Here is a 13,157-nt window from a genome sequence, read left to right as displayed (position 1 = left end):
CTTAGGTGTAAAACTTAATTCTCGTTTTAAATAAAAGAAGAGAACTGAAGATGGCTGCAGGAAAGGAAAACACTTTCTTTACAGTGTAATGTCAAGTTCGACACATCCATATGTCATAATTAAAATTTATAAATCTGTAATCATACCGAGTGTACTTTATAGATATGAAATGTGGACAGACTTGCCAAGCCAAGAAACCGCTATCTTAAATAGATTTCAACATTTCATTTTAAAATTTATTTTTGATTTACACATACCCACAAGATCTGATATGTGTGAAAGTATCATTGAACTGCACCAGTTGCATTCACAAAAGAAAACTATTTCTACTACATAAATGTGTTAGTTGGGGTATGAAAACACTGAAATGGATTTTCCTTGTTAGACTTTTCACATATTTATCCAACTCAGGAAGAAAACTCTACGGGTTTATTCCGGATATTATCAACATTCTATGTTTGTACAACCTTACTTTATACCTGACAGACTATATTAATATAGGATTATTACCTCAAAAAAAAAAAAAAAAAAAAAAAAAAACAAAAAAACCAAAAAACATTGGAGATTAATTGTAAACTGTGCAATTCCGCATAGCAAAAAAAAATGGACAAACCGAATTGACACCGACGATAACTTTATTTGTTTATTCACAAGACGGTCTCAATAGCAACCTTTTGGGAAACAGTCGAAATCGTTCAGTGAAATACGGTACTTTTACATTATCACAAAACTGATAACTACCATTCCAAACAGTACTCAAGATACCTGCAAAGTATTTAATGCGGTTTTTGAAGACGTTTATGTACATGCATGTTGTTCTTGTTCGTGTACTAATACCTTTAGGGACATATTTGGGACATTAACTATATAAAATTACGAACTTCACTTATATTATTGAACTCTCTACTCACGATGATGAACTTTTTTTCCAAGTCCTACTCGGTCGGTTTCTATTGTCATACGAATTTTATGACTTTGAAGACCACAGTGATTTCATGAAGTTGTGCCACACGCACGTCGTTAAAACTATTGCCGATTATAGCTGATCAATTCGATCCCATATATGATATATATGTTGTCTAACATGCTGTTCAGTTGATTGCATATCTTAGTTTGAAATAAAACTTCTTCCATGTATGTTTTTCTCTAATTATTGAATGCATGCATTTATTTATATATGTTGTTTGTATGTATTTACTTGTATATAATTCTATGATATCATGTAATGTGGAAATAAAGATATGAATGAATGAATGAATGAATAATTGCTAGATTACCGGATTATATGAAGTGAGGAGCCCCACTCTGTCCCAAAACAAAGAAAAAGTTCAATTACAATTGCTAGTATTAAAAATTTCAAAATACCTGAAACACTGAAGCCTTATGTCATGGATTTGGCTTCATATTTCTACAATTTTGATTTTGAGTATTTCTTGTGTGCAATTATTTTTTTTTTGGATTGAGATCTTTTATCTATATAATTGTAATGATGCTAAGAAAAGGTTAGTCCCTAAAAAACGTGTACAGCATATTGCAATATATACAATGTATTTATGATTGGTATATGTATTTATTTCATAATGTTGCATTTTTAGCTCACCTGTCCGTAGGCCATGTGAGCTGTTGCCATCACTTGTCGTCCGTCGTCGTCGTTAACAATTTCTTCAAATATCTTTCCCTCTGAAATTACCGAATAGATTTGAATGAAACTTATAATGATTATTCTTTAAAGTATCCTTGGATTTTTGATCGGTTGAAAAACATGGCCGACATAGGGGTCAGACAGCAGATTTTTGCACATATCTCCAAAAACCGTTAGGTTTAGCCAAATTCTGACACGGGGTGAAATTATTCAGCATGATGAGATCTATCTGTATTCAAATTTTGGTGAAAATCTGTTGATCCATGTTGAAGTTATTGCCCTTTTTGGACCTTTTTTTGCGCCCCGTGCAGGTTCGGGTGTCAAAAGAATAGGCCTGCAGCAGCGCTAAGCTTGTCTAAAAGGCGACTAAATAGTGCTCAGAAACCTAGCCGGGGACTAGGCGCTCTGCCCACATAGCAACTGGGATGTGTGCCCCAGGTGGTGGAATGGGGTACCCCTGGAATGTTAATGCTGGGGTTGTCAGGCTATAATACGGAAAACCTGACCGCAAACCATAGTGGTGCACTGTGTTGGGAAAGATGCCACGTTCCTCGCACGTTAAAGAACCCTGCTGTGGTATTCGATAGGAGTAGGAACCTTTGCGCTCCGCCACAGGAGGCTAAATTGCCCGACCTTACCCATTCCCCCTTTTTCCAGTGGCAATCAAAATTTGTCGACCATATTATCCTTGTGACCCATCCTTTTTTTTTCATTTCATGTTCATTTTATCATCCATTTCATGTTCATTGTCTGAATATAGCTGAAATATTGCTGCTCGGACGTTAAACCCCAACAAACAAATGGACCTTTTTTGCTGTTTTTGATGTTATTACATTCAAAAATCTTCTCAATAACTACTATACAGAATTCAATGAAAGTTTGAATATTTGTTTTTTTAAGAAACAAAATGACCGTTTGGATTTTTGATCAATTAAAAACATGGCCCTCGTTACTAAAAATAGGACATAGGGGTCAGGCAGTAGTTTTGTGCATATATCTCTAAAGCCTTTAGGTTTAGTTAATATCTTTCAATTGCTGAAATGAACCTTATAGTAAGGCCTACAAAAGTCTCCAAGGATCAAAGTTGTCCGACAAATCCTTGTAAGAGTTATTGCTCTTGAAAGGCAAAAAAAAATGTTTTTAGCAGTTTATAGCCAATATCATGAAAACTAGAATAATAGTTAGAATGAAACTTTCAGTTGATGAAATGATCCTTATGACAAGTTCTACCAAAGTCTTCATTGAGTCAAAATTGTCAGACAACTCCTTGTTAGAGTTATTGTCCTTGAAAGGCAAAAATTTAACCAGGTGAGCGATTCAGGCTCCTGTGAGCATCTTGTTATTTGTACATTAAAAATATAATAGAAAAAGGAACAGATATCATAAAACGCAACAAGTGTGACATCGTGTAACCTTGATAAAAATAGTAATACCAACAAAGATCACCAAAATGTCTTCGATAAGTGTAAAGACACTTTCATCATGAACTCGTGGATCGTTATGGTATATCCATTTGTACCATGAAAACTGATTTATTCAACGGGTCATAGTTTTCCTTTTCTCGTTTGTCTACCCCTACTAATGAATTGGTGCAATTGTATAATACGCAGGTTATGATATAGGTCAGTTGAACAAAGGTTATGTTTGTTGTATAAATGTACAAAAAATGTATACATTTGTCTTCTATTGATGTAATTAAGCAGACTTTTGTGGTAAAATGTAGAAAACCATATTCCAACTGTTTTAGAGGAACTAACATTATCATATACTTTTGTAACTTAATGTGTTATTTGACGTTTTTGTCTATTAATGTTTTCGGATGTGTTTTATTAGCAGACTTCTGGACCATGATTTACCATTGTTTTATTTTCTACTTTTCTTGCATAAATTTTATTTTTTATATTCTCTTAGTTACACGTATTTTCCTACGACATTGTTTTCATAAAAAAAGATACCGTGTGCACACATAACCTTTGAACTTAACCCAAATAGTTAAAAATTGTGGTTAAAGAGAGACAACCCTGGTGTATTTCATTACACAAAAATATATACGTTTGTCAATAATGTAAGATAGGTACGCCAATAAATGGTAATTCTCTATATAACGTAAATAACAATCGCTAATTCAATTTTCCGTCCGATTAAATATACGAATATGAATTGTTTTTTTTTTGTGTATTCAAAGAAAAAAAAACTTATTGAGAGATAATTTAACAACAAAGAAATGTGATGTTGGTTTTTTTTTATAATGGAACATGGAATGTAATAGCGTTCATTCATTGTATGTAAGGAAAAACCTTTGTATTATCATTTTTCGGTTTTGTTGATATTATAGCTTTTTAGTTTCACTAAACCGGTTGGTTTTAAAAATAAACTAGTCATATTAAAAAACGTAAGTGATGTATATTTCCCTATTCTTTAGTCAGTTAACACTTATTTGGAATTCATTTTCCTTTTCAGCATAGGGATTCTAAGATTGATTTGAAATCTAAACGCCTTTTAAACAAAAATAAAGATCTGTTCGTAAATTAGATTTTGAAACAGAAAAGATAAAATATTTTAAATTACTATTTTTTTTTAAAAGAAACATGTGACTATTAAAAAGTTGTTATGTTGTAGCACGAAAGCATTAACTGCATTGGTAGAGCATTCGCCCGTTTAATTTACTTCAAAAACTTTGAACAAGGTTATTAAAAATACACATATTTCTATGGAAAATAATAATAATAATAAACTGACGTCTTTACCATATTTGACATTGTTTGATTTAACAGGTCTAGCAATGTGTTATTTATAAAATTTTGAATTTTTTTCTTCAAGGAACAAAACTTTATTTTGAACAAAAATGGATGACACAAAAATTATATATATCTGGCGTCAGTTTCAAAAAAAGTCGTAAGTGTAAAATTGATCGTAAGTAATGACGCTATGTTCTGTTATGACGTCATTACTTACGATCAATTTTACACTTACGACTTTTCGTAAAACTGTCGCTTGACGTTGTTTCAAAAAATGTTAAATGCAATAGAAAAATATCAAGAAAAAAGGGCGAGAGAAGAAAATGAACAGGTCAAAACATTCCACTTTCTAATTGGATAAAGTCATGAAGTATTTAATATTTTTCAAAAAAATTGGCATCTCAAAACGTTTTGTCAATTTCCCGCCAAAAAGATTTGTGAAAACCGTAATATTGATAAATCAAACGGTGAGCCCTATTTTTTATTTCCTGTTTTAAGGTAACTTATCACTCTAGCCATATTTAAAAAAAAATTAGGCATATCTGGACGTAGTCCAGTGCATTTGGTATCATGCCACCTGAAAACAACAGAGGACATTTTTATTGATTTAAAATAAGAGAAAGGGTGATTTGTATACAAACTTCAGTTCATATACTCGCAAAAATTGCCAAATAGATAAACACCAAAATTTGATTTCATTTTGCCATGGCTATATTTTTGCTGATGAAAACATAAAAAGTGACAAATGACAAATTAGTGCATTTTGAATGAAGTTCTTAAATTTAAGTTTTGCTTTATTTTAAAAAAAAGTTTCATTGTTTTCATTTAATAAATGGACACTTTTATCAGCTTCATTAAAGAAATTAAATATTGATTTAATTATTTTAGTTGATTGAGAGAGTTTTGTCATTGAAACATATATATTTTCTATTAACTAATAGTGTTTGAAATGATGTTTAAATTATTTCAAATGATTATTATAAAAATAAACCTTAGATTGGTAAAGGTTAAAACATTAGTTTAGGAAAGCTCCTTCTATAGATGAGAAAAATAGCAGGAAAATATTCTTTTGAAATGTAAAGGGAATGTTTTTTTTTATTATTGCAAGTATGATTGATTACTCTTTAACATTGAAATTTTAAGGAATGTTGATTCAAGGTCATCTTATAGAAAGACTTTCCCCATTCCCCATGCTCCAATCCCCATAGCTCCTTCCCTCCTGCTCCACCCCCATTGCCATATGCCCCATTTCACATATCCCATAACATCGCATAATTTCATGTTGTCCAATGCCCATTCCCAATGCCGAAAAGAAAAAGTAAAGTATATGTTTATTAAAAACATATAATACATTAGGATGCACAAAGTTTTCTGCAGTCAATATCGATTTTAGAATCTCATAGCCGGGTTCGGGAATTACCGAAATCACGCAATAGCTAACTTGAATTGTGTATTATCGCCACTCCGAGCTGCATGAGAAATAATCATGTAAATATTATTAAAACTATAGATATATGTATATAGTGTGAACGAATTTAATTTATTATTGCTTAATATCAAAATCATGCGAGTGTCTGTGACCAAACATTATTTTTGTCCAAATGATATATGTTAACATATCGTATAAGCGCAAACATTTTAATCTATAATGACCAGACATTTAATATTGTACAAATGTACTACATATGTCAATGAATAATGATTCGTAATCATTAAAAATAATTCTAAAAAGGCGTTTTTTTTAAAACTATTTCAATTGCTGTCATTTTGTTTTAACAATCCCAATTATTCCCTCGCCCCATTCCCAATTGCTCCATTCTAATACCCTATTCCCTATTCCCCGTGCACCGTGCCTCATTACCTCATCACCTAACCCCCATTGTCCTATGCCCCATTGCCCAATACCCCATGCAATATACTCGATTACATATAGTTAATCAAGGTTACATATCATTACATCATGTTTGCATATACAATTTCCTACATATTTCCATACATGAGTAAACAAAAATAAATTGACTCCCTGGAATAAGTTATATAATGACAAATTGCCCACAATAATTTATACAATTGAAAAGCCGAAGAAATGAATAAAGTATTAAATACATAATTTAAATTCTGTGGTAAACATGAATGTGTCGAATGCATGACAATTAAAAATGAACTATTGACAAAAAATTGTATACCCTAAACGGAATTTAATTTAAAAAAAATAACTATTTCATATTTGAAGCTTTGTGGACGTCCAACTGTATTTGTACTGTTGCAGATTGAGTTTTTCTTGGCCACGCGTAACACGAAACTAAAATCTTATCATTCATTTGACCCGTGTTGACCGCCGTACAAAATCCTTCCTCGAAGACAATTATAGTTCGTTCAAAGATATTTGGTAGCAACCTTATGGTTAAGTCATCTTGGTTATTAAGAATTTCAAATAAGCCGGTTTGGAAGCGAAAAAAATATCATTCAATAACGATAAAAATCTTCAAAATCTTCGTCATTATACATTTTGCCATTAAGAAGGTCAACTGATTTAATTGTTATGCAAACTATCTAGACTGCTTTATTCATACGCGCTTATTTTTTGAAGGTAAATAAATAATTTTACGTTTGGGTCGAGCCAATTAAAATCCTTATATATAATTTGTGTACTAGAATTAGAACAAAATCATTTAATTTTATGTTTGTGATATAATAATATACAGAGTGTGTCTAACAATAGATCCATCCGAGTACCATCAAATTTACAGGTGGTGGAGCAGAATAAATATATTTTTCTATTTCATTATTCATATTTATATAATTTGAGAAATTTTCTCAAATTAATAGGGCGCTGTGTTTCATGCATCGCCTTAACTTGTGTATATGAAGGCTTACTTTAGAACACTCGGTCAATGTCAATTTTACACTGTGGACATGTAAATAAAGGTTTATTTGTAATTTACATAATTGTATTGACTGATCTTTTTTTTATTCATTTTTAAAGTAATATATATATATGTTTTTGTTAGTATTATGTGAAATTAAAAATGGGAGCCAAGTGAAATGTAGAAAAAATAAAACTCTTGAAAAATTACCCGATATCGCAAAATAAGCCTTAGGGGCAGAAAATACTTAGGTTTTCATTTAGCTTTGAGACATTTTGAGACTATACAGTATATCAGTATATTTAAGTTCATAATTTAATAATAATGATTGATTATCTTTTTTAATATACAGAATTTCTACTCATTTTATACAATGTAGCAATTTTCAAATAAATTTTGAATTCTACAGTGTTTTGGCAGGAGAAAGTCCGAAAGTAAAATTACAGATTTTATTTCACAGTCATGTGACATATTAGAATTTGTTACACAGGGAACATTCTATAATTCATTGTCCCTTATATCAACAATTATGACATCACTTTGTATCTTATTGATATAACCACACCGATTACAATATACACGCGGTACACACTGTTACATATCATTCAGGCTACATCCTGTATATTGTGTCCATTTCACATATACATGTATTATGTCTATTTACTTGAATCGATATTCAATTTGAGGCATAAAATGATACGGTGAAATTTTATATTTTCTTTAAAATTTCCTCAATTTTGCATATATTTATTGGATATTTGATGTTTGATGATACATCATTATTACATTATTATTTCTTATAGTTATGGTTGGTAAAATTGAGTTGCATATACATAGTATTACTTAATATTAATTAATTCGTGTATTTTGACAGCATTATATCGCACATTGAAAACATTTAGAGTTAGTAACTGATGTAACATGAAGACCGTGTGGTTCCTTCGACTTACAAAGAACATGACCAATGCACTAGTCCGAATGTCTCAACCTAATACATGTATAGGTTAAGTAGTTAATCGTCATTTTCGTTTGATGCGCCAGAATCGTAATCCGATACATGTATGTAAGTATTTGTATAGAATAGCGTCACGCTACATGTATAGAAGTGGACATCTGCAGTGAACAATAAAAAGTATGCATTCGAATATTTTTTACCGTCATTTAAGGAATGTAGTGGCGATCCAGCTGTTTCTTGGTTATGAAAATCCTCTTGACCGTAACTCAATATGCATTACTTCCATTCGCCAGGAACTTCAGTATACACAACCTGTTGAGTCTATCCCGATCGGCTTATTTTACCCTTCAATAAAACAAGCAATCCACAGTATTGTAGAACTGCCTAATTATGGTCTTGTAATATGATGCTTTGTAACATTTATCACTTTAAAAATTGTCAACCATCTGTAAATCTATATATATAGAAATAGTTCAAGCCCAGGCCTTCAGAATGCAGTAAAAATTTTCTGGAAAAAATTACACAGAGCAAATACGGCTACCATAGAAAGCATGCAAAAATAAGCGAAAATTTGCGAAAAAGTTGATAAAATCAGGATTGAAATATCAAATTTCCTGCAAAATATTCGAAATTTTTATTTCATGCCCTGAAACTATCCAAACTTTTCCCTTGGAAAACCCCTTCCGCATATGGGCATCTCCCGTGTGATTTTAAGCTATTTCACTTAGTAATCCACTTATCAAATTTAGCATTGTAAAAAATTGATTTACTTTCACTTTCACAATGAAGTCAAATTGTCATTAAAAAAAAGCCCCTTCAACATTGAAAATACAAGAAACATTGCAAAATACCTTTAACAGTCCCCTTCTTCAGAAAATATTTTATCAACAATAATCAATAAAAATTCTTCATTTTTAATCACTATAGCAACCACCGGTTTCCATTAATGTCATTTTTCATCCCTAGCCAAAAGTGAGAAAGTAAACTAAACTGTGGAGTATTGACATAGCCGACGCAGTAAAATTTGTGCTTTTTACTTATAATTTTCATCAGGAAATAACGCAGTGCACGCAATTTCAATAGTCTTTTTCGAACCCCACTAAGTTATCAGTATTTGGACAATCTGGAAACAGAATTTTGATAAGGTGACTTGCGTTTCCATGGAAGAGCGTCTTTAAGGTCAAAAGGTAAAAACCGAAACTATACCGACTGCGTCGGAAAAAAATACGGGGTAGCAAGACCAGAGAATATATCTGGACTATTCGGCGATGCACACGTATATCCAGGGACGTATAATTATGTTCTCGTTCAGCTTCAATACAAGTGGACTTGCATACTAGTAGTATACAGTGAGTAAATAGTGTTATATTCCTATTTTCTATGTCTGGTTTCTGGGACTGAATAAATTATTACTACGTTGAAATTGGTTTCGACTCTGGGATTCTAAAACTTAAGGGCGGATTCGGGATTTCAGGTTGGAGAGGGGGTTAGAGTTGCAATACAATTGGGAAAGAGATTACTGAAGAAGCAGATTTCTTGCAACAAAAACCCCTAATTTTATGGGGCGTGAGCCCGGTACGCCCTTTCTTGGATTCGCGCGATGAAATATGAAATAGCGGTTATAGGGCTGCTAACAATATCAAGGATTTTTATATTTTTTTGTGACCTCTGAGAATGTTTTGTATTCGGTAATACGCTTGTGCGTTTGTTGCGTTTTACCATATTGATTTTTTATCTTTTCTAGTATAAATTGTGGAGATTTGTTTAATGTCGTATATTTTTAAATACACCAGACGATGATCCTAAGGAAGATGTGCGGGCGTATGGTCCACTCAAATTGGGATGGAATAATTGCCAGATTTATAGTATAGTATTAATGCGTAAGGTTTTCCATATTGGCTTAGTTATTGGTCCGAGGCTAGCCATATTGGACTGAAGCGTAGACGAAATCTTATAATTCTAGCCGATGACCAATAAATCAGCCAATACGAAAAAACATGTACCTTTATTGACTAACTAGTCCAATACACTAGGACAATATGGACTTCACCCAGTCCAGTATGACGGCTTAATCCCGAATTTGACGGCTAGATTCCGTATTGCCGCACTTTTTATTTTGTATTGTATCGGCAGTTTTTATCATATTTAGCTAATATTCGAACTGTAGTCAATAAAACTCTTTATTCCTTGAATGTACTTACACCTAATCTACATTTACTTCCACGAAGTCTACATATATTCGTCCGCTTAAAATTACGCATATATTGTGCAAATGAAAAGGGTGTGAACGGCGGCCGGACCAAGAGATTCCTAAATAGGAGGTGATCTTTCGAAGGGTTTCAAACATTTTTTCATGTTCATGCACATGTTACGGCTGTAAGTCGTTTCTAATGATATTATTAATTCGGTATTTACCTGCCACATTACATGTCACTGTAGTATCATAGACCTATAGTTACAGGTCTATGGTTGTGCAGTACAAAAGAAACTAATATTCAACTAAACGGCAAAACTGAGCTACGGAAAGTGCCGGAAATTTGGATGACTTATAATTACAGTTTTACTTCTGACATTAGCTTTACAAAGCATATTCTCAAAAAATATTACATTTTTACTTAAAATTATTTTGTATACATGTACGTACAGGTACCAGAATACTTTTTTAGAACTTTTAGAACTGTACCAGGGACTGTATATGCATGTAATGTTATAGGTTTACTACTTGAAATCCTAATTCCATGATCAATACATACATGTACATTGTACATGCATATAGTCCCAAGCGAATACTATCTTATAACTTTTAAATCCTTTCCTCAATGACAAATTTCATATTTTTTAGAAAAAAAGGGGAAATGAGATGAGTACATGGAAAAAAATTGTAAACATTTTTTTGTTAAGATTTTTCAGTAAATTTTAAGACGATCTAAGGTCGAAATGGACGAGTAAGACTTAAAACTCAGTACTAGTGAGAGTATGTGAATGCATGCAGTATTTCTAATTCATAAGATTAACATGAGCTTGCTCTATAATGAATGTAAGTCTTTTATGTACGGTTCCACGATACATGTATACTCTTTTGAAAGCGTAAGATGAAATGTCTTCCCTGTAAATTATACATTATTACCACGATTATTAGACATTTATAGGGGAATAATTCATGGAACTTTAATGTGTTCGATCCAGAGTGCTTGCTTGTATTCACAATATCCTCTGTATTTTTGCTCTATATGGTCTAATTTTATATGTAAAAAATAGTGCAAACTCGTACAAGTATGTAAGCGCTCATACTATAACAATTGTACTGCTTTACAAATACAATGTAATCACGTTTGGCCGATTTGTGCGAATAATGGCGTATCTCGGCATAGACTGACAGAACATATTCCTCTAAAAATATCAAACCTCCGAAATGTAATACTGTAAATTGTACATTGGACTAGACTAAATCAAGCAGTAATTTACAATAAAACTTGTTAGTCACACATTTTAAATAAAAAAAAATGAAATAACAGATTCGCACTATAGGTGATTTTTTTTTCATCGCACCTGGACGTTATTATCTTTATTTCATTTTGGATTAATCAGTGTTTCAAATTTGATACTCAAAATATGTCCAAAAAGCACAGAAGTTAGATTTAGATGTAATGTTGCCCCTTTAACAACAGAAACTGGACGTTATAAAAATAAACCAGTATCTAAGCGCATTTGTTTTAATTGTACAGATATCGAAGATGAAAAACATGTTTTAACTTGATGTTCATTATATGCAGATTTCGTAATTTATTGTTTGAGGAAGCGCGTAAATATAATGACCTAGTTTATACATTATCTGAGAACGATGAATTTATTTAAATATTTATCTGTGAAGAATTGTGTAAATTAGCTGCTTAGGCCTGTTATAATATTTTATGTACGAGGACTAGTTTTTTTTTATATAAATAGTTAACTTTTTATAAATGTGCTGTATATTTCTTCTTGTATTTTATTTTACATGTGTACATATATGAATATATCTTATTAGTTTCTCACAATTCTTAATAGGATGTCACTTGTATACTGCTTTTCATACATTTATGTCTTTTATTGTTGACTTTTAAGCATAAGTATGTTGTATAAATTATGGTATTGTATATGTTGTGCAAGTGGTGAGACTTTAATAAAATATTGAATCTGAATCTGAATCTAGTTAGAATTGCAATGTGCAATCTAAGCCCCGGGCATTCTACGGTCAGTTGAATCCATAGTTCTTTGAGTCCAGGTGCACAGGTAAAGATCAAAGGAATACCGAATTACGTAATATTGACACCTCAGGCGGTAACCTTTATTCATTACCTGAACTACAGGTAGAAAGACTTGCCTTTCCTTTAATATGATACCCTGCATAGCTCATTACAATCACGACCTTTTGATTAAGATTTTTTTGTTTCATTCATACATATAGACGGTACCGTATAAGAAAAATAAATGTGGCTCTTATACAATTCCCGGGTTTTCATGACTACGCCTAAGACCTCATCGCGGTTGGTTATGTTTATAAGGTATACTAGTACGCATTAACAACACTGGTTAAAATCAATTTTCTGTCCAGTAGGTTTAATGGCAGTATGCTCTATCGAATAGATATTTTCTTAATCTTCGATTTCTCTGTTAAGAGACTAGATAAACTAATGTAAAGTTACATAAGTTGTCGTGCTATGAGAATCTACCTCCACTCGCACAGTTACAAAAATCGCTGACAACATGTGACCCACGGATATTATGCCGCATGCCAACGTGGCAAATTGTTTCAAATCAACCCATCAAGTTGGACCTGGAGTTCTTGTGGCAAAATAGTCTGTATCATTCTGAAAGTTAAAATGGAAGTCCAATTAAACCGGAGGTTAATACTGGATACTAACTAAGATTGTCCCATGCCCCATTCATATATTGCTGCAAACAAAACTAGAAATTAA

Source organism: Perna viridis, chromosome 9, assembly GCF_037379345.1.
Source record: "Perna viridis isolate PV_CMFRI_1.1 ecotype Kerala chromosome 9, ASM3737934v1, whole genome shotgun sequence".
Taxonomy (NCBI): Eukaryota; Metazoa; Mollusca; class Bivalvia; order Mytilida; family Mytilidae; genus Perna; species Perna viridis.
Note: the sequence above shows the minus strand (reverse complement) of the source record.